The sequence below is a fragment of the Rhagoletis pomonella genome, unplaced genomic scaffold (genome assembly GCF_013731165.1).
Source record: "Rhagoletis pomonella isolate Grant_MI unplaced genomic scaffold, Rhpom_1.0 Rhpom_scaffold_00008, whole genome shotgun sequence".
In the NCBI taxonomy this organism is placed as follows: domain Eukaryota; kingdom Metazoa; phylum Arthropoda; class Insecta; order Diptera; family Tephritidae; genus Rhagoletis; species Rhagoletis pomonella.
In genome coordinates this window covers 7761454-7788373 of record NW_023458562.1, presented here as the reverse complement: position 1 = coordinate 7788373, position 26920 = coordinate 7761454, and the positions used below count along the sequence as shown (strand labels likewise).

General features: G+C 34.5%; 1 protein-coding gene across 4 annotated transcripts in view; it reads right to left on the bottom strand.

Annotated features, from left to right (window-relative positions):
- The window catches only part of LOC118744137 (angiotensin-converting enzyme), a 391082-nt gene that overhangs the window by 339712 nt on the left and 24450 nt on the right, over positions 1-26920 (bottom strand). Inside the window, exon 2 of one of the 4 annotated variants that reach the window (XM_036476890.1) lies at positions 23836-24149. The gene's annotated coding sequence lies outside the window, so the exon portion shown is untranslated. Of the gene's footprint in view, positions 1-13972; positions 14036-23835; positions 24150-26920 lie in introns of those variants that run through there. The other 3 variants (XM_036476896.1, XM_036476889.1, XM_036476894.1) reach the window with 3 other exon arrangements.

The following is a 26920-nucleotide window of genomic DNA, read 5'->3' as shown; positions in this document are numbered from 1 at the left end:
AGCCACGCCCACTTATGGTTACATGTGCATATCTTGGTAACCGCTGCACCAATTTCTTCCAAACTTGGTACAGCTGTTGGCCTTCGCTTAACATACCAAATGGCCGAAAATTTTTAAAATTGCTCAATAACCACGCCTACTTCCCATATAACGGTAATTTTCAGAAATACGAAAACTGCGATATTTTAGTAACTACTGGAGATTATTCACTCAAAATTGATATTTATAATAAGTTTTAGACGAAAAATAAGAATATTATAAATTTTTGGAAAATGGGCGTAGCCACGCCCACTTGGTAACCGCTGCACCAATTTCTTCCAAACTTGGCACAGTTGTTGGCCTTGGTACAGCATAAAAAACCGCCGAAACTTTTTAAAATCGGACAATAACCACGCCCACATCCCATATAACGGTAATTTAGAGAAATACAAAATCTTCGATAAATCATTAAATATTGAAGCTAATTTATTCAAAATTGATGCTTGCAACAATTCTTTACCAAGAAATACGTTTATGGTAAAATTTTGGAAAAAGGGCGTGGCACCGCCTACTTATGATCACATATAAGTATATCGGTAACCGTTCTACCAATTTGTACCAAACTCGGTATGGTTATTGTACTTGCCATGTGTAAGCAAAATGTTGAAAATTATTGAAATCGGACTAAAATAACGGCCGATTCTCATATAACGGTAAATTTAAGAAATGCTTGAAACTTCAATATTTCGAAATTGAAGGACGCTAATTTACTCAAAATTGATACACCTCGGCTTACCATCTAGCGGAAGGTTTCGGAAGGGTGAAAAAAGATATATTTAATACTTGCGCCGGGTATTTAATGTTCGGCTCCGCCCGAACTTAGACTTTCTTACTTGTTAAATATAAAATTTGCAAGAACTACCATACTGCAATTTTATTTTTTAATGTTATTAGGCTCTTATTTATCCAAGTTTTCAGGTAATAAAAAAAATACAGTTTGGATGTTAATTGTTGTCGTAGAAATTTTTTTTAATTTATAGCTTATTTTTATAAAGTCACATAACGCTGTTTGCAAGTGGACTACTCATATGAGAATTGAAGTCGGCTTTGTTTTTTGCTTAAAAAGTACTTGTTCTAACTTCTCTATGACTACGGGCCAATGTGACTTTAATTTCATCTTGTCTTCATTTTTCATCATATGGTATTTTTTAAACTGGTAAAGGTCCATTTCTACCTAAAAAATCACTTATTTTCTTTACCAGTTTTGATAATAATTATTGTATAATAAAATTTAATAGGTTTCCAGCCGGTTTCACAACAATTTGAATGGTAAATTTAATTTCCTGTCAATTTCTATATAAATTAAGAAAAAAAACTGAAATCAGTTTTCACTTAAATTGCTTTCGCGAAATTGACTTTTACAGAGTTAAAAATATCCCCCGTCACCCATTTTTTGTTTCAATTAAAATACGGCGCAAACTCTTAAATATCTCAATACATGAATAACTGGACTTGTACCACTTAAGAAAAACGTATCATATGTATGTATGTATATTAGGGTGTCCATTGTTTACCAAGGTTTTTCGTTTTGCAGCGCACCCTAAATTTTTAGTTTCTGACCTAAAACGAAATATAATACTAAAAAACTGTAATCTTCATATTAAACGTTGCCACAATGTCGATAAATTTCCCATTGAAAATTTCTACATTTTACATTTAATACTGTTTTTTCTGATCCAGTAGGTATATAGAAATAAGAGGTTTTTATTCTTATAGGAAATTAGGTTAAGTTCTTGAAAAGTATTCTTAGAAAATACTCATATAATGGCTCTTCATACGAGGAATTCAGTTTTGAATTGTTTTTTATTAGCTCTGCGGTAGATGGCGCTGTAGGCGAATTTTATTGAATTTTATTGAGTCATTTCAAATAAATACTAAAATTAGAGGTTTTTTTTATTTAGTCACGATGTGAAATTAATATTATTCTTATTACAAATACCAATTTTAAACACCGCAATCAATATTTTAAACAGAAAATAAATTTATTTATTTTATTTGGTTTTGTTCTTTTTTCTACTATATTTTCAAACTTTCCTTCTTTTTTGATTTTTATTTCCATTATTAAACTCATCGTCATAATTATTTTATTACTCTCGCTTGAGTATAATTTTGCTATTTGGCAGTTTTAAAGGCTTTAGTCTGAAAATCGCTAGAACAACTATTTTGAGGAATTATTTCATTTGGAGGGTTTTCGATAACAGCAATTTATCACTAATTTTAATTTTAATTAAAAAATGTTTGATTATGAAAGAAAATATCAACGTTATTGTTGGATATTTGTTAGTGATAATGGCTACAGGTTATGACGTAAATGCAAGCAATGACTTTGTAAGTTTTTCAAATTAAAATGATGACATTGATTTTGAAAATAAAATAAAAAGCTAAAAAGAAGGAAAGTTTGAAGAAAAACTAGACTAAAGAATTAATCAAAATGCAATAAATAAGCAAATTCCCGTTTAAAATATTAATTGCGGTATTTGAAATCACATCGCGAGTGTACGTCTTAATAACAACCTCCAATTTGAGAATTTATGTAAAAAAAAACACAATGAAATTCAATTAAATTGGCCTACAGCGTCATCTAGCACAAAGCTAATAATAAAGTAACTGAATTCCTTGTATCAAAAAACCCTTATATATATGTATAAGTATTCTCTAAGATCTCCAACAGCCGCACTCAGATGCGTTTAATGATTACTTAAGGTGTCCCTCAGTAACGATTTGAAAAAATTCCCCAAGTAAACAAAAACCTTTACTTAACTTTTTAACGAATGATTTTAAAATTTTTTGTTGGTGTTCAATAAATTTTAATATCGATAACCTTGCTGTAAAAGTGGGAATGGCCCATAGAGCAGAGCACTTTCGTGCCATTCAAGAGATCCGAGTTCAATCCTCGGCAACGAGCTTTCTTTTTAAACAATTTTTTTTTAAGTTTTACTGCTTAAAAAATTCATATTTTTTATTTCATTTAAGGTTTAGAAATTTTGTTGATTCATCTTTTCTCTTTCACTTTCAGTTTCTCAAATTTTTAGTTTTTCCTGTTTTAAAAAAAATATTTTTTTCATTTCGTTTAGTTTTTAGAAAACTTGTTTCTAAACGATAAATATAATGACACAATTAGCACATCTTTCAATTAGTTATTCGAAATACAGAAAATGGCTTTCAAGATAGTTGCCGAAATATAAAGACTTTTGTCTCTCGAAAGACTGAGGTGAGTTGAAATGCAAAAAATGGCCTGTTATTGGTATTGTTTGTCTTTTAACAAACAATTTACTTAAATAAAAAAATAATTTTTTCCTTTTTAAAGCAATAAAATCTATAAATCAAAAGAAAATTAGATCAAAAAAGCAAAAAATTCAATAAACACAGTTTATAAAAATTAAAACAAAAAATAAATAAATAAATAAATAAGGAAAATTTTCCTGCCCTAGGACTCGAGCTCGGATCTCTCGAATGGCACGCCAGTGCTCTGCTCACTCAGGCATTGCGTGTATTGAGCAAGTGCGCGAGTTATGAGTCCTTGTTAGGAATTAAAAGTACACAAGAGTTTATTTCAGTCTCGTTTTATTTCCAGAACTGTTTTCCATTTTTACACTTACATCTATTTATACTATTTCTAACTATTGTTTGTTTGGTGATAAAAAGATGTTTACATGTTTAGCATTATGTTATCATAATGCTTTGTTACTTATCACCGAATATAATTGTTTATGTTATTAAAAAGATGTTTACGGGTTTATACTTGTCTATCGTATTCTCTTTGTTATTATGTTATCATACAAGGTTAAAGGGCATATAGTTGTTTGTATGTATTTTGGTTCGTGAATAATGATTATATGTATATGTGTATGTATCTAGTGTTTAGGTTAGCGTCGTTAACTCTCCCCTGTGTTGAAAATGGAATGTCCTCATTTCAACGGCTTAGGGTTTGCAATCGTTGTAACTCGGTTAGATAAGCTAATTCGAACTCTCTTTGGCGCCTGGTGTTTAATTGTATTTGTCGGCATGTATATAATTTTATAATTAAGTAAGTGACTAAAGCTAATATAAATATGATCATGATTAAATATAAGGTAAATTTCCAAGGATGTTCTTCAATTGGTAAAAATAATTTATACATTTCTTGTATATTAGTAAATTTATAATCGGATTCAGAGTTTAAAATTCTTAGTACATTAACCCTTTCATTCTGATAAGCATGTATTACATTTTTTATTTCTTGCTTATGGTTAATATAAGTTTTATTATCAATAGTTGTATTGGAATTGAATTGGATTAAATGTGGGCCATTTACCCTAATTCCGTTCCATGTGTGTTCGTTGTCGATAAGAATATTACCATTATCTAATATTTGTAAGGGAGAGTTATTTTCTTGGATAATATTACAATGGGCTTTTTGTTTTAATAACAACGGAATAGTACAATTATCCCTTGGTTCTTTTTTACAAATATGTATTCCTACATAATTTTTGCATTTTGATAAATTGGTGAAATTATTATTACACAAGGCAATTCTATTATGAAGTTGATATTTTCCGTATTTAAAGGCTAATGGGGTTAAATTGTACATTTTACATTTATTTGTTATTATGGGATATTTATAGATTGTAATAATAGTTTTATTAAAGGTACATATGTGTATATCGGAATATTCTAGTACATTTATTATTGGAATGTCATATATTTCGTTTTTTATTACCTGCTGTACGTCTCTAAAATTAAGTGTGCCCGAATAGAAATTTCCTGTTTTTGCGAAGTTAATGGTATTTGTTATAGTTACTAGTTCGTTATATACTTCTGTAAGTATTGACTGATCAAAAATTGATTCTGTATTTAATTTTGCTAAAATTTTTTCAAAGCGGGAATTTATTTTCCTTTGCTGGTTATTATTTTCTATAAGCTGGTTCACTCCTGTTTTAATTTCGACAAGATCATCGTGATCTGGTATTCCTGTTATAAATTTTAATGCGGAACCTAAAAAATTGAGGCCACGTTTGGCACGATACTCGGATAGTATTAATTGTGATTTCAAAGTTTCTATTTTATCAATTATTATATCTTTTTCATCGATTTGAGTTGATTCATATTTGCTTCGCACAATTCGTTCATATGGTTCTAATATTATGGATAAATTCGACACGTGGTAAAGAAATGATGAACTCTCATAGGTATACACAGTATCTAGTTCAGTAAGAACATATTTTTTACCAGCCAAATCTGTTATTTTATCGCAAAATCCGTGAGTAACTATTACTAAAATTAAGAAGCCTATTCGTTGCATGGTGTGCTAGTTTTCCTTATACTATCCTTGTGTATGATTTTCCCCCTGGCTGTTAGGATTGTGTCCCCACGATCTTCTTTTACTTTATGTTTATTGTACTTAGTTGCAAGTTTATTACGCCGATCTGTTCGACTATAAATTATATCACCTGGTTTGTATATAATGGTTTTCCTTTTTTTATTATGGTGCCTGAGTAGTCTCTCTTGTTTATCCACAAGTATGTCCTTGATATTAGGATATTTGTCTCGGTTGTAAAAAACCTCTTCGGGTTTATATCCTGTTGTGGAGTGTATCGTCCTATTGTATTGGCGAACTGCGTTGAATAATTCGTCACCGGGAGCAGTATTATTTTCTGCAGCTAAACTTTGGCAAAGTTCAATTAGAGTGCTATGTATCCGTTCAACTTGAGCGTTTGATGTTGAATGATGTACAGGCGTAACTGAGTGTGTTATTTGTAGCCGGCTGTACAAGAATTTCGTTATGTTGCTCTTAAATATACTTTCGTTATCAGTCATGAGGTACTTGGCATTTGGGTAGACTTGTGTGAGTACTTCTTCTATGTATTCGTGGCAGTTTGTCTTTGTGTCCAATTTTCGTAAGAAGCAGTATTTGGAATATCTATCTGTAGAACTAAGGTATTGTTTATTATTAATATGGAAAATATCCATCTGTATGTACTCTCCTACTTTTGTTGGTATTGGAGTTTTTCCAATAGGTTGTTTATTTGGTTGCCTTTCGTATTTGTGCTGTAGACATATTTCACAGCCTATGACTAGTTTACGGCACATTTCTTTAATATTGGGCCAGTAATGAATCAACAATATTTCTTGCGTGTTATTTTTGTAGTTCCTATGTGCACGTTTATGTGTTTGTGTGACAATTTCTCTTTGTTCGTTTGGAGAAGTTACGTCGTTTAACTTATTTTGGGCTAGCACTAGATTATAATTTGGGAAGGCGGAGCTAATTTCTTGTTTTAGGTGAAACAGTATTTCCTCATCTATCTTTATCGCATTAGTAACTTTTGGATTAACTACATCTTTAAGTTTAGATAGTAAGTCCGGGGTTTCTCTATAAAATATTGTATGTCTAAACCGACCAGGAAATATTGTTTGACTGAGGACTTCATTCCTTTCATTATCTTGTAACACAATTATTTGATTTCTGAAAGCGTTAAGTGGTTGTTTAACTTTCTTCATAATTTCTACAGGGGAACTTTGTTGCGAATGGTCGGAACAATTCGTTGAAGTATTTATTTGTTGTCGCGAAAGCGCATCTGCAACGACATTCTGGTGTCCAGGTTTATATACAAGTTTGGCACCGTATTCTTCAATTAGGTTTTTCCAACGCTTTAATTTCGCATTCGGATTTTTTTCGGAAATTGAAAATATTAGCGATTGGTGGTCCGTGTAAATTGTCAAGTTTGCCACACCATACAAATAATTTCTAAGTTTTTGCAAGGACCAAACGATTGCTAGTAGTTCTTTTTCATTGGTACTATAGTTTTGTTCTGTTTCACTTAGAGTGCGTGAAATGAATGCGATCGGGTGACGATTTTGTGACAGAACTGCCCCGATAGCGAAATTACTAGCATCGGTTGTTAGACTAAATGGTTTAGAGAAATCAGGCTGGAAAAGTTCAACTTGCTCTTGTAGAGCGTTTTTTATTTTTTCCAAGGCTTCTTCGGCTGCTGTATCTAATTGTATTGGTATTTTAGCACTTTGATTTTTTGATACCATTCCTAATTCTCCTCTCAAATTAATCGTTAAAGGTTTCGTGATTTTAGCAAAATCCTTTATAAACTTCCTGTAGTAACTAGCAAGTCCTAGGAAAGATCTCAATTCTTTCAAATTTTTTGGTTTTGGGTATTTCTTTATAGTTTCGATTTTTTTTTGGGTCTACCGTAATTCTATTATGTTTTATAATGTGTCCAAGGTATTCAACTGAATCTTGGAAAAAATTTGACTTTTCGTCAGAAATTTTCATGTTAGCATTATGGAGTGCGTTAATTATAATCCGGATGTGTTCCATATGTTCTTCTGATGTAGATGAATAAATTAGTACGTCATCAATATAAACATACGCGAACTTTCCGATATACTCTCTAAGGATGTCGTCAACGCATCGTTGAAATATGGAGGGTGCATTCTTTAACCCGAATGGCATTCTGATAAATTCATACTTTGCGCCGTTGACAGAGAATGCTGTCTTTCCTCGATCAGGTTCTTTAATTAAAATCTGGTGAAACCCTGATTCTAAATCTATTGTGGAAAAAATCTTGGCTTTTCCGAGGTTTTGTATTGTCATATTAATATCTGGAATTGGATATCTGTCAGTAATCGTATGAGAATTTATCTTTTGGAAGTCAACAACCATTCTCCGTTTGGGCTTGCCTTGGTCATCGGTGCCCTTTTTTGGTACAGTCCATATAGGTGAATTATATGGGCTTTTGCTTGGTTGTATTATACCGTCGTTTAAGAGTTTCTCAATTTCTTTCTTGACAAAGTCGTGATCGGACATGGGATATGGGTATTGTTTTGTCCATATAGGGTCTTCCGATTCGGTCTTGATAGCTGCTTGTATTGTGGTTGTAAAAGGTAATTTACCATTTGTATTATTATTTCTATTCATTAGCTCTTCCACCTGGTCTTTAAATTTTTCGTTATTTATTGTATAATTAATCCTTGGTTCTACTGCCAGGATCTTCTTCTTCTGATACTTCAAGCTATAGTCAAATAACCTAACTTCTGCCTTCATTTGGCGTAATCCCTGTTCTCCGAGTATCATGTCAAAGTCGTTTAGTTCCCTTATTTCATAGAACGTTAAATGATGCCCGTACATCGTTATAACTTTTTTAGAATTTACAATTGAATAACCATGTAAGGTTTTGGTTTTAAATGGTTTTAATTTAATAGATTTTCCTATATTACAATTTATATTAATGTAATTATTAGTGGAGCCTGTGTCAATTAATAAGGTAACGGGTGTGCCGGTTAGGCCGCATTTTGTTTCTAAGCAAGGCAACCCGTTTATTCGCCTAAAAAAGTACTGCCTGTTTCAAATTGTTCTTCATAATTAGGTACATCCACTGACTCTAGATAATCTCTATTTAATTGGTTAATTCTTTGGAACTTCCTATCTGGCGGAGAAGTGGCGTTATTGTAGCTAGATGCCCTATCTCTTTTATATACATGGTTTGATTTAAAAGGATTTTGACTTACGGCATTATTGTACTTGGTTGTCTGCATGAATTGTCTGGATTGGTCTATGTCCATTGGAGTAGGTGTGGGTTGTTGTTGTCGCTGTGGTGGTTGTTGTTGGTTAAAACTCCTTGCCTGGTAGTTGTGATTCTGCATCCTTACGTTTGGCTTGTAATATCTTTCCTCTTTATGTTGTGAGTAGGTGTTTCGGTTTGTGCTGTGTTGATGCTGTCTGCTGTTACTTCCTAGTCTGGGCCGTGTCTCGAATTCCGCATTCTCATTGTCATGGAGAATGGTACAGGCTATCGCATATGCCGATTCCAAATTCTCTGGGTTATGGCTGTACAATGTGCCGCTTGTATATTTGGAGTTTAACCCAAGAATAAACGTCCTCACTGCCTCTTGGTTAGCGTATGCTATCATCCCTTTGTCATTATTGGACATCTCAATTTTTGATAGGGCTAAATTGAGTGCCTTTGAAACCTCACTGTGGAATTCTGCAAGGGATTTTCTATCTTGTGTGATTCGCTTCATTTCATCAAGAAGCACATATAGTGGGCGTTGGTCTGCATATGTGTAATCCAATCTGTTAATGATTGAATAAAAATTCAATTTGGTGTTGTGGTTCGTAAGGACGTTAGCAGCGGGTCCTGTAATTTTTGTCCGCATTATTCCCAGGGCACTATAATATTTAGGGTGATTTTGGAAGATCTTTATAGCTTCCATGAATGCCCACACTTGTGATCTCCATGATCGGTATTGTACTTTGTCCCCGTCAAATTTTGGTAGGGATTTGAATAGCTCCAGGTCGATATCCTTGGCGTCAGTAATATTTAGTTTTACTTCTTCGTATAAAACTAATTCTTCCGGAGCGTTTTGTTGCTCTAGTGCGGCAATTCTCTCCGTGAATTCCGTTGTTTGTCGCTGCATCTCGTTCATCAGTGTGGTGAACTGGGCATTTAGTTGGGCCAGTTGTTGCTCCATGGTAAATTTATTTAGATTTCTGTAGTCGTCGTAGGATTTTTGCTTTTTTCCTCTCCGGAGTCTCCGTAAGGTATCCAGGTTTTTCACTTCACTTTTTTGTTTAAAATTTTCAGAGTTTTTTTATTATTTGCACACTTGATTGTGTTTTTTTCACTTGATTTCGGTTTAGGTTATCAGTATTATTCCGTTTTTTCAGGATCTATACTTGATTTTCGTTGATTCTTTTAGCACTTTTTCCAACGTGTAGTGCCGGAAGTCTTTCTTCCCGTGGATTTAGTTTTCTCTATTCCTTTTACATAGAAAAATGGCTTAAGGTTCGGTTGAGCCCCCAGTTATGAGTCCTTGTTAGGAATTAAAAGTACACAAGAGTTTATTTCTGTCTCGTTTTATTTCCAGAACTGTTTTCCATTTTTACACTTACATCTATTTATACTATTTCTAACTATTGTTTGTTTTGTGATAAAAAGATGTTTACATGTTTAGCATTATGTTATCATAATGCTTTGTTACTTATCACCGAATATAATTGTTTATGTTATTAAAAAGATGTTTACGGGTTTATACTTGTCTATCGTATTCTCTTTGTTATTATGTTATCATACAAGGTTAAAGGGCATATAGTTGTTTGTATGTATTTTGGTTCGTGAATAATGATTATATGTATATGTGTATGTATCTAGTGTTTAGGTTTAGCGTCGTTAACTCGCGCAAAATGATATAAATACTTAGTTTTATGTTTTATAACTGAACGAAAAAAGTGAGTGATGCCCCAAAAATGAAGGGCCGCAACTGGGCCCATACTTAAATTTTTTATTTCATAATCGATCTTTAGTTAAGTGCCCGTTAGAGCTAATTTCAGGAACGTTTCTGAGTGCGGCTGTAAAACTATCACTTGCGTTCGGTTTTACTCAAAACCGAGCCAACAAGTTTGGTTTTGTCTCATAGTGTTATCCGGCCAGTAGTGTACATATATATATGTAAAAAACGAACCAAAAATATCAAAGAAAACGTTTTTGATTTGACTTTTATTAATACGTTTATGCTTCTTAACTACTCGGTTAAATTCTACTGGGGTCAATACACATTTTCTCTACATCAGTAGCAGTGTGACCGCGGGCTTGTAAAAAATTTTAGCAGAAAAGAGAGTTAAAATGTATCAATATGTATCACTTTTTTTCATTTAAGTATCAAAGCATCCATATGGAATAAAACCATTAACCTTTATGAAAAACCATTTTCCAAAACAATTTAACATTTATTGCACAAGCAAGTTGAAACTATTTCCCGAAAGTGATTTCTGCAAATCTGCAAAAAGGATTTTCTGACTGTTTACACGGGAAAGTAGACTTTCGATTTTGCATTTTGACAGCAAAATGCGTAGAAAAAGAGCTAGCATTGCCACGTTTAACCACACCTTTAGTCTGGTAAAATATGCTTATCAACAGCTGATTCGTAGTTTTTTCCTCTACAAAAAATAAATTGTAACAAAAAATTTAAGGAGTTTTATTTATTCAAATGCGTCATGCCTTTCGGCAGCGGGCGGATTCAAAATTGGATGAATATCGTACAGCTGATGGCAGACTACCAGAAAAGTTATCAATCTTCCACCACGATAATTCGGTAACCGGTAAACCGATGCTAAAATAATTTTACACAAATAAAAAAAATCGGGAAAATGTACCGCAAAACTCCGCATTCGATGTTTAAAAATATTTAAATCTTAAAAAGCTTGCTGAATGACTTTCTAAAACGTTATCATAAATAATCCAATAGGGAACAGATTCTTATTTGGATTTAATATTAATATTTCATCGATGTTTCCACCAGCACGCTTTCTTCTAAGTGAAAATATGGATGTCAAACTATCAAAGTGCCTGCAATAGATGTCAAGAAATAAGTGCTGACATATATTGCAGCCCATGAGAAATAGGCGGTATGCATTGGAAATATATTTTGTGACATGGTTATCACGACGTTGGGGTTTTCCTGTGGAAACAGGGCCTTACGGAGCACCGAGTTACCAAGCCCTAATTTTTGTTATTGAACATAGCGAAAATAAAAAATGCAACGCTCTGATACTATTCGTTTATTCCCTCTTTGACGTTTTTCGTCATGGACCATGAGTCACAATACATGAAAGGTTTGTTCAGTGAACGACAATGGAGTTTTGGATGTACGTTGCCACAGGTGCACAACATGTTTTGTTTTTGGAAAATATCAAAATTGAAAAAAAGTATCTCTCCAAAATTATCGAAAAATGTATCACTTTTGATCCAAGTGGATCAAAACGGTCACACTGATCAGTAGAAATAATAATTTTAGTGTGGAGTTAACTCATGATTTAAATGAATGTGTGTAATTGGGAGTCAAAACGATCAGTATGATGCTTTAAATTACTTTTCGATATTATAAAATGAAAAATTCTTAGTCCGATTCAATCGTTTTATTTTATGCAACCAAAAAACAAATGGTTAAAACAGCACACACTGGCAACTCAAAAGAGTGAACTAATTTTTCAACACTTGTTAAAAATTGACCGAAGTGAAGTATAAACATAAGCTTTGTTTCTTAACAGATAATTATCACAAATTATCACTAATTTCTGCTGGAAAGCGTTTCTTAACCCAAAAAAAAACTAGCAGAAACTAGCTGCTCGTTCTTACGCTCTGCTATTTTTGGCTTTACTGCTAATTTCTGCTAGTTAAATTTTTACTAGCAGAAACTAGCAGCTGTCAAAATGGATAAACAAAAATTCGCGCCAAATATTTTCAATTGTCAAATACACCGACCAGCTGATTACTAGCTAGTTTTGCGTTTCTTTACTTTTTCGTTATTTCGCTCTCTGTGAGCGTAATTCTTTCAATTTTCTCATTCTTCTTCTTCCTGATAATTATCTGCTAGAAAAGAAAAGAAACAAAGCCTTAGTATGCGTCTCGTTCTTTTTTGACTCAGCCTAAGCAACAATTGTAGTGGGAAAGATTGGCCGAAGCAGGTATATTAATATCATTTTACGGAAGTCAATATTTTGCTTCTCTCAGCTACTTTCTTTCTGAATTTGTCCACAACTCACCGCGAGGAGGTAGCTTCAACGCAAGATCCGTCCTACTCTCCGTCTCCCCTACCATCAACGAAATCATCCATTTCTTTCTATTCACCATTTTCATAAATAGCTCCTTAAGCAACTCTGTTGGTGGCAGATTTCGATACAAAAACCAATTTAAATGGCTAATTATGCGGGGTATTTACGTAATACCTTGCTGGCTGAACTCGGATAAATAGCTTAGTTTGTGTTGTTGCTTTGCGTGTATTTCGTCATTTAACTGAGTGTTCCTTTGTAGCTCGGTTGCAAATGAATCCGAATAGGAAATCGGAATATAAGAAAGTAGAACAGTTTTTCGGTCTTTTAAGATGTAAAAAAAATGCGCACGCTTAATTAAAATTTTCTTTGGATATAGTTGGCCAATCTTAAATTTCTTGTTATACTAGCGAAGCCAATTAAATTCTCTATCATCTACGCCACACATATTTTCCAAAAGGCTTAATAATTTAGGATCTATTAAATAATTGATTTATCGACCACTTTTCATAATTTATAACAAATTTCTAAAAAAAAAATACTTTCGTTACAAACATCAGGATGAAGAAACGAGTTTACTTCCGATTTCTTTCTTATAAATACAATAAGACCCTAATTACTCAAATTTAATAAATGAAGACATTATGGACACTTAAGAAAAGATAAAAATAAAAATGGATTTTAAACTAATTTTCTGTACCCGAATCTTACCGCTACAGCAAAGCATCTGCATTCCCATTGCGCTTTCTGCTGAACGTGAGAAAATGAATACCAAAATATTTTAAGAGGTACATAAAAAAATATCAATTCTAAATACGAATGCTTTACTCCTATAAATACAGATTATATTTAAAAAAATCTTGTCCAGATCAGTTACGTAGTTTTCAAGATTAACGTGCTCAATAAATTTATGAGTAGATGTTTATTTTTTGTTGTATTAAGTTTACTGGGTAAGATGAACTTTTTTTGTAGCTACATATGTACATACATATATACATTCGAATGCAGCGTCATGCTTTTAACCGCTCATTATTGTATGGATATAATAAGTATGGCTGACTTCCAAAACGTCAATTGCATTGCATCCGTACAAAGTTTAATGTTCCAAGACGCCGAACTACAATTGCTTGACAATGTATACTTGATCAGCGCATCAGAAACAAAGTTGATGCTTCGTTTGCTTTTTGGTTACCATTGGTGTTTTAAAAATGGAAAATGCCGAAATGGTGATCATTGCTTTATTAAATATTCAAAATATGCAATGTATATGTTTGCCATGTTTCGCAACTCTGCATATGCAAACAGTTTAAATACCGCTGTAGAACAGTATCCAAACATTGTATTGATACGTTTGGGAAGTCAGCCTATCTTGAAACGAATTCAAACTTAACTTACCATTAAAATTAGTGAGTAATCCGTGATAAATGCAACCAACACCAACAAGAGTAATCCCAATCCAAAACCAGCACGATGTAGTGCATATGGAATGCCAATAACACCACTACCGACAATAGAATTTATGTAGTTGAATGAGGCCTGTGGTAGTGAGGACAATGCGTCGCCATCTAATGTCGCTGACGAATCAATGTACTGTCCTCCCCCACCTGCGTGCGAACTCTGCTGATGCTGTGCGGAATGCTTAGCCTGGCAATAAGAAGAACGATGGGAGTTATTCGGGGTGTTATTTTTTATGATTTTGTATACATATCTACAAATGAACATACATATGTACCATAGTTGGGGTAGAGCACTAAATTTTGAGTGCTCTAGGCCAGGGGTTCCCAAACTTTGTTCACCGCGGTACTCTTGTTGTGCTAAAAAAATTTCGCGGCACCCCTACTCTTCAAATGTCTACCAAAACAAAACAACACAATGCAAACTGTATGCTCCTTTAGCTTTAGTGTGAGGACTGAAATTGTTTTGATGATTTCATTATTTCTTTAAGATTATTGAGAGCTTTGCAAATTTTACCCTGAAATCATTTGACGTTGACTTCACAAAAAGGAGAAGGTTATCAATTCGTCGGAATATTTTCTTATGTATGTTACCGCATAACTTTGGACCACGTTAACCGATTACTATAATTCTTTTTTTAGAGAAAAGGTGTTACCACACAGGCGGTTCCATTATAATTTGGTTTAAATCCGATCATTGGATCATGAAGATATAACCGATAATCTTAAATTTTGTATATGAGAATTGAAGTCGGTTTTGTTTTTTGCTTAAAAACTATGTATGTATTTGTTTATGTAAGCATTTGTTGAAAATGCAGTCCTACGTAGAAATGTAAAGTGTCACTAGTATTTTTAATGCAATCTTGCCGACAGCAGTGTTTTCTGCTGCAGTCTTACATAGAAATGTAAAGTGTCACTAGTATTTTTAATGCAATCTTGCCGACAGCAGTGTTTTCTGCATACACCTGCATCCAGAACTCTCTTGGCTCCCTTCGTAGCATTTAATATTCAAAGTGCTGTCAACACTGATATCCAGAAGGTTTTCAAAAGCTTAATTTGTCATCCCAGTAGGTTAACTTTTCGGGTCACATGAAAACGGGTTTGTTATCCAGCTGTAGACATCCTCAGAGTCAATGTTGGGAAAATATTCGACAATGTTTTTTTCTAAACCTTCCATGCGCGTTTACGCTAAAAACCCTATTTTTACACGCAATTTCACGAAAGCAATTTAAGTGAAAAATGATTTTAATTTTTTGAATTTTATAAGGAAATTGACAGAAAATAAAAAATCATTTTCCATTTAAATTGCTGGTGAAACCACCTGTTATTAATTTACTTAGCGTTAACTTTGAAGTTACAATGTACGATTTACCTTGCTTATTTATGGGATTTTCATGCAAAGTTCTAGAAGTTCTAAAATATACATGTCACCAATAAAAAAAATCACGACGTGCTAGAAAAAAGCCAAAGATATATTTTAATTTCGCAGGCCTCTGTTATCTTCGCAGCGTCATCCAATACGGGCTTTAAATCTAGTGGCGGCATCTTCCTAGTTGCCACGGAATACCGACCGAATCATGCAGTGACTTCTCGTGGCGTTTTCTGCCCCTCGCTTCATCCTAGACATCGCTCCTTTCTTTTTTCCAACCACTGCAAATATCCGCACACTTGCTCCATTTCAAACAATTTTTATGTACAAATTTGTCGATAGCTTTAAAAATTTTGTCGCTAGTGGTGTAAGTCTCAAGTACTTCGCTCATCAAAAGTACTTCTTCGATTTGCATTCCGAAAGGGTACCGCACTAACACGAGAAGAACATTAAGTCCCAGTACGTCGGTACTTTCGGCAAGTCGCAAAAAAAAAAATTCACAAGTTTTCAAACTTTTTATAAGTTCGTTCTCAACTGCCTCTAAAATCGTGTTAATTGGCTCTTTCACAGTGTGATTGTGAAGTTCCAAAGAATTAGTAACATATGCACGTGCGCGAAGCTGGTGCGCTTGTCACTCGAACAGCCCAGCCCATGGTTGTGAAAAGTGTACGTTTTCAAGCAATTTTTTTGAAAATTTTCTGATTCAATTTTTCGTTGACAAAACGTACTGGGGGACTATGCTTAAGAGCGAAATGAGCTGCTGAAGGTAATTTTAATAAAAATCAAAAAATTTTGATTTTCTGGCCGCCATGTTGAAGTTTGATCAAACCGTTGCGTTGTGTATGGAAAGTTTAAAGAATTTGCCCTCACCACTAGTATACTCTAGCCACTAGCGGCACCCACTTTGGGAAAGCCTGCTCTAGGCATTTCACTAGCACTAAATACCCTCTAGGGTATGCTGCATTTTTATACCCGAGCGTACTTGTGTGGGTATTATAACTTTGTTCACATAACGGTTGCTTGTAACAGGCAAAACGAATCGAGATAGATATAGTCAAATGTATACATAAATGATCAGAATGAAAAGAGAAATCGATTAAGCGGTGACTGTCTGTCCGTACGTCTGTGCACACGATAGCTCGAGTAAAAATTGAGATATCTTAACGAAACTTTGTACGTGCACTTACTCGGACGTAGGACGGATGGTATTGAAAATGGGGAAAATCGGACAATAACCACGCCTAGTCTCATACAACGGTAATTTTCAGAAATACGAAAACTGCGATATTTTAGTAACTACTGAAGATTATTAACTCGAAATTGATATTTACAACAATTTTTAAACGGAAAATAAGAATATTATAAATTTTTGGAAAATGGGCGTAGCCACGCCCATTTATGGTTACATGTATATAACTTGGTAACCTCTGAACCAATTTCTTCTAAACTTGGTGCGGTTGTTAGCTTTGGTACAGCATACCAAATGGCCAAAAATTTTTAAAATCGGACAATAACCACGCCCACATACCATATAAAGGTAATTTAGAGAAATACAAGATCTTCGATAAATCAGTAAATATTAAAGCTAATTTATTCAAAATTGATGCTTGCAACAATCTTTACCGAGAAATACGTTTATGGGAAAATTTTGGAAAATGGGCATGGCACCGCCCACTTATGATCACATATATGTATCTCGGTAACCGTCCTACCAATTTGTACCAAACTCGGTATGGTTATTTTGCTTGCCAAATAAAAGCAAAACGTTGAAAATTATTGAAATCGGACTAAAATTTAGGCCGCTTTTAATATAGGGGTAAATTTCAAAAATGCTTGAAACTTCAATATTTCGAAATTTAAGGACGCTAATTTACTCAAAATTGATACACCTCGGCTTACCATGTAGCGGTAACTTTCGGAAAAGTGAAAATCATATATTTAATACTTGCGCCGGGTATTTAATGTTCGGCTCCGCCCGAACTTAGACTTTCTTACTTGTTTTCTTATTTCTTAGTTAAACTTTTCTTCTTCTTTTCCTTTAACTTTCTTTTAATTTTTAGATTTTGTTCTTAAAAGTAAGAATGTATATTCATATGCATATATTATATTTCCACATCTTTTAAGTTTTAGAAAATTATTTTATTCTGTTAAACGATATCCAAAAGAATGAGAAGCCGACCAATCGATGTTGATATCTTGACAGTTTATTAGCGAATGAATTCAAAGTAGAAATAGTGTTACCATATTTACATACATTAGTAAACAAGTATTAAGTTCGAAAAATGAAAAATATATAAGTGTTGCCACACTTTCTTGTGTACATTTAACACTCCTCCTCAACATTTATATATTTATGCACTGCAAGGAATTTTTTTTTTTTAACTCTAGTCTTTTAAGCCAAGTTCCCCAGTGAATTTACAATGACTTATTCTTTTCAAATTTTTGGTCAATACATCAGCTACCATAGCATTGCTTGGATAATAATTTAGTTCAATTTCTTTGCTATTGTAAACCTCTCGTATATGATGGAATTTAATGTCTATGTGCTTGCTTCGAGCATGATAAACGGGATTTTTTACTAAGCTCATCGCACTCGTATTATCACCGTTGATCATTATCGAGGCACCCTTATCAAACATTTTCATCTCTGCCCACAATTTTCGTAAATAAACCGCTTCTTTTGCTGCTGCCGAAAGCGCCATATATTCGGCTTCCGTGCTGCTTAATGCCACTGTAGTTTGTTTCTTAGACTCCCAGCTGAAAGCGCTGCCACCAAAAAAGAATGCATATCCTGTATATGATTTTCGGTCAGTAGCGTCACCGCCCCAATCTGCATCGACATATCCCATCATCCACTCGCCAGTTTTTCTGTATCGAATTTTCAAATTAACTGTCGCTTTAAGGTACCTCAAGATGTGCTTCGCTGCCGCCAGATGTTCAGAGTGTGGGTCGGAGAAAAACCAATGTCTTTCAGTACCTCATCAAGTCTTGAGTTCCAAACTCTGCCTGACTGCTTAAGGCCATACAATGATTTTTTTAGCTGTAACACACAGCCGTTGTCTTGCTCAAATATCTCAGGTTGGCTCATGTAGATGTCATCTTCGAGCTTGCCGTTGAGGTACGCCGTTGATACGTCGAGCTTATGAACGTACAACTCGTATTCTGCCACTGTAGCCAACATCATCCTTATTGTAGCATATCTCACAACAAGTGAGAAAATTTCGCTGAAGTCAACCCCGTACGTTTGGCTGCAACCCTTTGCCACTAATCTTGCCTTGTACCGCTCGATTTCACCATTAGCATTCGTCTTCACTCAAACACCCACTTACATCCGATTGCCTTTTGGCCCTTCGGTAGCTTTGCTTGCTCCCATGTCTCGTTGTGTACTAATGCGTTGTACTCCTCCTGCATAGCGATCCACCATTCACGCGCTTGCCTGCTGCACATAGCTTCTTTAACTGATACTGGCACTTTGACGTTTAGATCGCATGCCAAATTTACTGCATTTTGTGGTTTTCTTGGTCTGCCAGGTAAACCAGTTTTTATTACTCGTGGCCTACCACGTCGAATATGTTGACATTCAGTACCGCTGCTTATCTCTTCATCGGTTGAACTACTTTTTTCAGCACTCTGATCTACTGTCTCTACGGCATCTTCATAATCGGACTACACTCTCATTTCAGGTACGTTTGAATTAATTGAAAAACTTGCTATCTCCATGGGTGAAAAATCGTTGTCATTATTTGTACCCACCATAATGGATTCATCGCACTTGAAATCGCTTTTTATAACTACTTTGCGCTTTTGTGTATCAAAACGTCGATATGCTTTCGAATCGATGTCATATCCTACCATGACGTACTCGTTGCCCCGTTGCTTGAACTTATTATGCTGCGATTTCTCCAAGGCTATCGCAAGACACCAAAATACTTTAAAATTCTTCACCACAGGCTTTCTTCCCATCCATAATTCGTATGGGGTAACACCATCAAGCGCTTATTGCTTTATCCCAATAGCCTTCATTTAGCCCCGAATTTACTAACATACACCGGGCAATTTCTACAAGAGTTTTGTTGGCGCGCTCGGCTACACCATTTTGCTGTGGTGTATATGGCACTGTGAGCTGATGCTTAATGCCACATTCTTCCAAAAAACTAGTAAAATGTCTTTATTTTGTTACCTGCCTGTATCTCGACCATTGCTTTAACAATTTAAATTTTTCAAATACTTGATGTTTGGATCGCAAAAAATAAACAAACACTGACCTTGATTTGTCATCTATAAATGTCAGAAAATATCGTGAACCACCGTGTGATTGCGTATTGAACGGACCACATACATCCGAGTGTACCAAATCTAAAATATTCTCAGCACGATTTTCTGAAGCAGTGAAAGGTTGAGAACATATCTTGCTCTTCATGCAGGGTACACAAACAACATCATTACCATTTGTTATTGGATCAATTCCACTCACAAATTTTTTATTTGAAAGTTCGCTTAGGCTCTGAAAATTAATATGCCCATACCTGTTATGCCAATTTATTGTATTTTGAGCTCGTGATAAATTACACCACTGTATATTCTCTTTATTAACGTACAATTTATTTTCTTTAAACACTTTAAAAACAATAGAATTGTCAGCCTTGTCTTTCACCACTGCACAACCATTATCAAATGTTGACTGAAAACCTTTTTCATCAATCTTCGGAATTGAAATAAAATTCATGTGCAAATCTGGTACGTACAGACAGTTCGCCAATGCCCTTCGATTCAACATGATATTTCCCCGCTAGCTCAATTTGTTCACTATGTGCGTTCATTCTGACGAATAAGTTTTTGTGAATACACATATGCGATGTCGCGCCACTATCAACGCACCACATACTAGAACTGCACATGATTCAATAATACAAGGTTCGATAAACTGACAGTTGTCTCTCTCGCACCGCTCCCTTAGCAGCGGCACCGTGTTGCTTCTTTGCAAATTCACTTGGGAAAAGTGTAGCTTTGGTGTGAATTAAAAGAATAAGCTTTTGTGCAATATGTTTATTTGTATATGCATATGAAGCACATTTAACTGATTAAAACATAGATGGTTTTTAAATTGATTGTTTACTTAAATTTCATAGTAGTTTCATTTTAATTCTGAGTCCTTTTGCAGTTTTTATACAGCTAAATATTACATAAATTACGTAATTCACGTAGATATATTAATATATCGTTCAATATTTAAAATGTCAGATTTCCTGCAAATACGTTGCTTTGTTCTCTCTTCTTTTCACTGTGCTGCATAGTGCCCTTTCTTTCCACAGTTAAAGCACTTGCAGTTTCTCTTTCCCCTATTTCTACCGTTTCGTTTGCTGTACTTGTTCTTGTCCCTTCTAAACGACCGCTACTATTTGATTTGCTCTTTTCGTAGTTCCTATTCGAATTAGCTCGTACCGCACATGCTTGCGCATTTTCGAAACCGTTATGGATGGCGTTGTTACAGTTGTCTTTACGACGCTCGCCTTCTTCCGTTATTTTAATCTTCAATGCATCCAATTTCGGTAGGTTATCTCTTGCTTCTAATGCCACCACAAGATTTTCGTATCTTCCAGGTAAGCTCGCCAACAGCTCTTATTGTAGTTCAATGGCCACTTCTGCCAACTCGTCTACAATTTTTGAAAAATTGTCCATGTGTTCGCGGATATCATCGCCCTCTGCCATACGTAGACCTAACAGCCTCTTAAACAATGAGACTTTTCTCACTGGGCCACTACTTTTATTAACCGACTTCCAAAAAAGGAGGAGGTTATCAGTTCGTCGGAATATTTTTTTTTTTTTTTTTATGTATGTTACCGCATAACTTTGGACCACGTCAACCGATTTCGATAGGAAAGGTAGTGTCTTAGAGGTGGTCCCATAGTAATCTGGTTAAGATCCGATCAGCGGATCATGAGATATATATATATATATATTTTTTTTATATGGGAGTTGAAGTCGGTTTTTTTTTTGCAAAAAATTACTTGTTTAAATATTTGAGCACCTTCCACACTTGTGACGCCGTGGTACATTTTTTTATATGGTTCAGGCCAGTGTTGCCGCGCCCGAAAAATAAAGTTTAACAAAATCCTTCAAAAAGTTTAACAAATCCCGTTAAAATTAAGCAAGTTATTTATCGGGTCAACTTATTTGTCGGCCGCTGTGGTGTAGTGGTAAGCAGCGCTCGCTTCGGCTCTGCTGCCCCTGGGTTGAACCCTGGTCAAAGCAACATCGAAAAAAATATAGAAAAAAGGTTTTTCCTTAACAGCGGTCGTCCCTCGGCAGGCAATGGCAAACCTCCGAGTGTATTTCTGCCATGAAAAACAGCTTCTCATAAAAATATAATTTCCGTTCGGAGTCGGCGTAAAACTGTAGGTCCCTCCGCTTTGTGTGACAACAACAAGGCGCACGCCACAAATCGGGGGAGAAGCTCGGCCAAACTCTAACATATGTGTAAGCGCCAAACTTTTATTATTATTATTTATCGGGTCTTATTAAAACGAAAAATGCCTGGTAAATTGGTTATAGAAATAAAAAGTAAGCAAGTCAGTAAGTAAAGGCTCTCTAAGGCTGAGTTTTGTCGTCAAAAGTAAGGATGTTATATTCTAAGGGCCAATTTCAAATGAATATTTAAACGGCACTTAAGTTTAATTGTGGATTGTTGTTTAAATGCCACTTAGGTTTCGTTGGGTTTCAGATCAACTTTGTCTATATATGCCAAACAATTGGCAGCATTGGCTTATTCTTTGAAATTGTTGTTGCATTTGCATTCTTGATTACATTTTGTGCTGAACAGCTGATTGTTTTTGGTGGAATTTGTTGGGATTGATTAAACAGCCAATCAATCTTGGTTGTTTGGTATAAACACAGGCTTGCATATCTCATATTTAAGTACAAAATTGGCCATTTAAGTGCAGACTAAATGTATGATCTGAAAAGGAATAGTGGAAATTAATCAACAATCTCTACTTAAGTAGGCAATCTGAAATCGGGCCTAACAGTTGCTAAATTTGAAAACTATTACACATTATTTCAGGCTTTCAACGCATACTCCTATAATAGTTATCTGCCCTTGCGCTAGTTTTTTAAATGCATGCAAAAAACGAGTTATTTAGGCATCATCCAAAATGCGCGTGTTGATCTTGTCACGCAAATGAAGGGACGTAAAGTTCGAGGTCGCCTCTGAACGGCAAATGGTTTTTATGAGAAGCGATTTCATGGCAGAATTACACTCGGAGGTTTGAAAATGCGACGACCGTAGATCGGGAATTGCGTAGTGCAACATTTGCTGGAACTTTATGTGGGATCTGGATGACAGTCTTCCTAAAATAAATTTGAAAAATTTATTGAAATAGTAACTCTTCTGACTATGAATTTTTGAGGAAAATTATCCTTTTTGACTATTTTAATAAACGAAGAAAAGTTTAACATTTTAACAGGCAAGAAAAACTTAATCATTTTTGCTTAAATTTAAGCAAAACGGCAACGCTGGTTCAGGCTCGTTGCCTTTACACATAGAATTATAGTTGCGATCGCTTTATTATTTTTCAATAACCATTCTGCCGCATTTTCGGCAGTTTCTTGCAATTCTTCCGATTCCACCGGCCACAAATCTTGGTGAACGAGCACACTGCGCATTTGCAGACACCAAGTGTCATAATTGTTCGCGTCGAGCTTTTCTATGTTAAAATCATTTTATCGCACATATTTGCGCAAATTAACAAAAAAGAATGATTTTAGTTTGCTTCGCGGCACTAACTCTTCTTTTTTGGCGAAGTTACTGCCCAACCAAGTGCTGGCCTGGGCCCATTACCTGTTAAACGATATCCAAAAGAATGAGAAGCCGACCAATCGATGTTGATATCTTGACAGTTTATTAGCGAATGAATTCAAAGTATAAATAGTGTTACCATTATTACATACATAAGTAAAAAAGTATTAAGTTTGAAAAATCAAAAATATATAAGTGTTGCCACATTTTCTTGTGTACATTTAACATATTCTCTTTTTTTTAAACAGAAATACTTTTTCTTATTTCATTTAGTTTTACGAAACTTATTTTATGTTTTCAAATTTATTTTATTTATTTAGTTTTATTTTCATTTTTAGGTTATATGTATTATTTAAAAAATTTTTATTTAGTTTCATTTAGTTTTTAGGGACCTATTTTATTTATTTTCTTTTTTATTTAAAATTTTTAATTTTAGTTTTTTGATTTTGCTTTAAAAATAAACATATTTTTTAATTTAACCTTTGGCATTCCCTATTGTACCACTTTCAAAATTAAGGGAACATAAATATTTCAAAGATACTAGTAGAGTACCGCAATATGTCTAGTAGGGCTATTTATTTTCATTACAGTTTTTCATATAGATCCTGATTCGATAAAAACCTGTGAATTGATTACTTACTGTGCAATTGTGTTTTTGTTTCCTCCACTTTGCAGTTTACTTTGTACGAACAGGGTTATGGCACTTTTTTTTATATTCGAAAAGACTGGTGACATACAACAGGCCTTGTTGTAAATTGTATTTTAATAACATAAGTATGCAGAAATGGACTATAGTGATTTTCTGTTTTGTATAAAAACTCATGATATCTTCATGGTTTCTACGGACTTTCAGTATACTATGGAAGATGTACATACATACATATATTTACCCACCTCCATAAGGTTGCTGATGTCATCGAAGGCATGAGTTTCACTTGCAGAGACATCGCTACCCTGAAATAGAGAAAAAATTATAATTTTTGTATGCAATATGACCTCAGAATATACGCATAATTTTCAACTTTAATTGTCTAATGCATTGCTAGACCATACAGGAGGTTAGTTAAGTTTTGAGGTTTTTTAATGCTATAATTTTAAACAGCAGCCGCTGTGGTGTAGTGTTTAGCTGGTGTTGGAAAACTATCGATAGTGTATACATTCGATAGTTTCGATATTGATAGTGCAAAATATTCGACAGTATCGATACTGTCGAAAGCTTGTTTTCACTTTGTCAAATTCAATGGCTTTTCTCGTCAAATATGTGAAAACACATTGTCAAATGAAACTATAAAACGGTTTCTAGCTTGACCTAGATCAGAATAATCTTCAGTCGTGTACATGTCCAGCTAAATAGGCTACTTGTCCGGTTTCGGCTCATAATATAATCGGTACAGGTATGGGAAAAGGAGATAGAATTGTGTCAAAATATGCACATTTCGTAACTAGAAATAACATAAAGATTATTTGTATAAAGAAAAAGTTCACAACATAGAACTTGTGTAAAACAAAAAGAGAACGTGTATTTCAATAACACATTTTATAACAAACTAACTTTTACCCGCGGGTTTCACCCCACGTCAGAAGGAATTAAAGGGGTCATGTGACTTGTGGTTCCGAAGTTATGGCTGATAAAAAATTCCAAGCCTATGTTAAGTGCTACGCCCCCTTTTACAAACTTATTTATATATACCTTACTATAAGCACCTACCATGGATATGTGTGCATACCAAATGTCATGTTTATGTGACTTATGGTTCCGAAGTTAAAACTGGTAAATATTCCACGCCTTTGGGCTTTGCCGCCCCCCTTTCACAGTCTCATTTATATATATACCTTACTATAAGCTCCCATCATAGATATGTCCGCATACATAATTTCAAGTTCATGTGACTTACGGTTCCGAAGTTAGAGCTGATTAAATAATTCACACCTATGGGAGGTGCCACGCCCCTTTTTCCAATATCGCCCATATTTTGCCATGAGTATGGAATTAATTTTATTTATCTCGACAGCAAGTTCCACAAATATTTCAAGAGATATACATGAAAATTTTAGTTAGTATATGGCTGCCACACCCTCTTTTCCAGTACTGCCCATTTTTCTCTATGCCTATGGGAAGGTTCCCGGGGTAAAACGAAATAAGTGTGCAAAGTTTCGTGCGATTCCGTGCCGCGGTTCAGAAGTTATAAGGTAATAAACAAACAGACATTCACATTTATATACATATATTGTAACGATTATCCTTGAAACCTCGTCCGGATTTCCCAAATCTCTCGGTTCGTATCGCTGGATTGTTAAATAAATGCAATCGATGACCAAATTGTAGTACAATTAACTTTATTGTTCAACAAACAATTTACAATACTCACTAATACAGTAAAAACACTTTACAATACTTGTTAAAGCAATAACTCACCTCGCTCTGGCGGCGCCCTTATATACCTGCGCTGGCACTTATGGCAACTCTATAACATTCTGAAGTTTATCGCTCATTCTCTTTCTCTCGCTGTTCGCAGTGTTCATCTAACTTGACGTTTCTCTTTGTGGAACATTCTACGTCGTTCCTCGAACATTCTGCCTGTTTCTCGTTGTTCGCTTTGTGTTGCCGCAGGATTCGCCACAATATATATAGATAACATTATAGTTTAAAAAACTAAAACCTCGCTATTATAATCTTTTAGGCGCATCAATATTACATAGTTACGTCCCGAACTAATAAAAGGGAGGTAATCTATATATATAAAAATGAAATGTCATTCGTATGCCAGCATGCCTGAAGGGGAATATTTCTTTTGTTTTTTGTACTTTCCGCAGTTATTTGTCAAAAATCGACGTCATGAATCGACGTAAACGACGAGTGCCCTTTACAAAAATATATAACTTGTGCAGATTGCGCATCATTGCATCCATGATAAAAATATAGTAAGGTAGAACCGCTGAGAGTCACTTTTAAGATTCTTGACGTTTCCAAACAATTTAATTTTTAAATTTACTCACAAACTCACACACACATTTTCATTTTCAATCTCAAGCAACAACAATTTCGAACAATTTCAATTTTTTATTTTCACTTTTATATGATTTTAAAATGTTGTCAAACTTCAAAAAAAAAATCATGGCCGACAAATTGAAAGAACGGTTATACCTTGCTATGTTTTTATCATGATTGCATCTACATTTCTAATCCGATTTTCATTATCTTTGGCTCAAAATTTACTGTAATGATATATTTTCTTTATCGAATTTTTAAACTAATGAAAAAAATAATCAAATAAAACTGCGTATTTGATTGAAAATCTCGCTTTTTTCGACTTTGACGACAAAATGCAAATGGTCGCCTGTAGCACTAATAATTTTCATTGAAGTCGCCACAAGTTATATATTTTGGTAAGAGCCACATCAATACCCTTCGAGATGTAAGTCGCTTACGTTGATTGGGAGATTTTTTCATGAGATATTGAAGAAAAGCTACGAAAAGTACCAAGAAACACTTTTTTTAAAAAATCCATCCATTGTCCGATAATTTAAAAATAACGAATAAAATGAATGAATGTGAAAGTATGTATGTATGTGCCAGGTTGCAGCCTAAACGGACGGACAGAATCGAACAAAATTTTGACAGAGTATTGTCATGACACCTGGGCCTATAATAGGGTAAAAAATTGAGATTCGACAAGGGGCGTGGCATCTCCCATAGGCGTGAAATTTTTAATCAGCCATAGCTT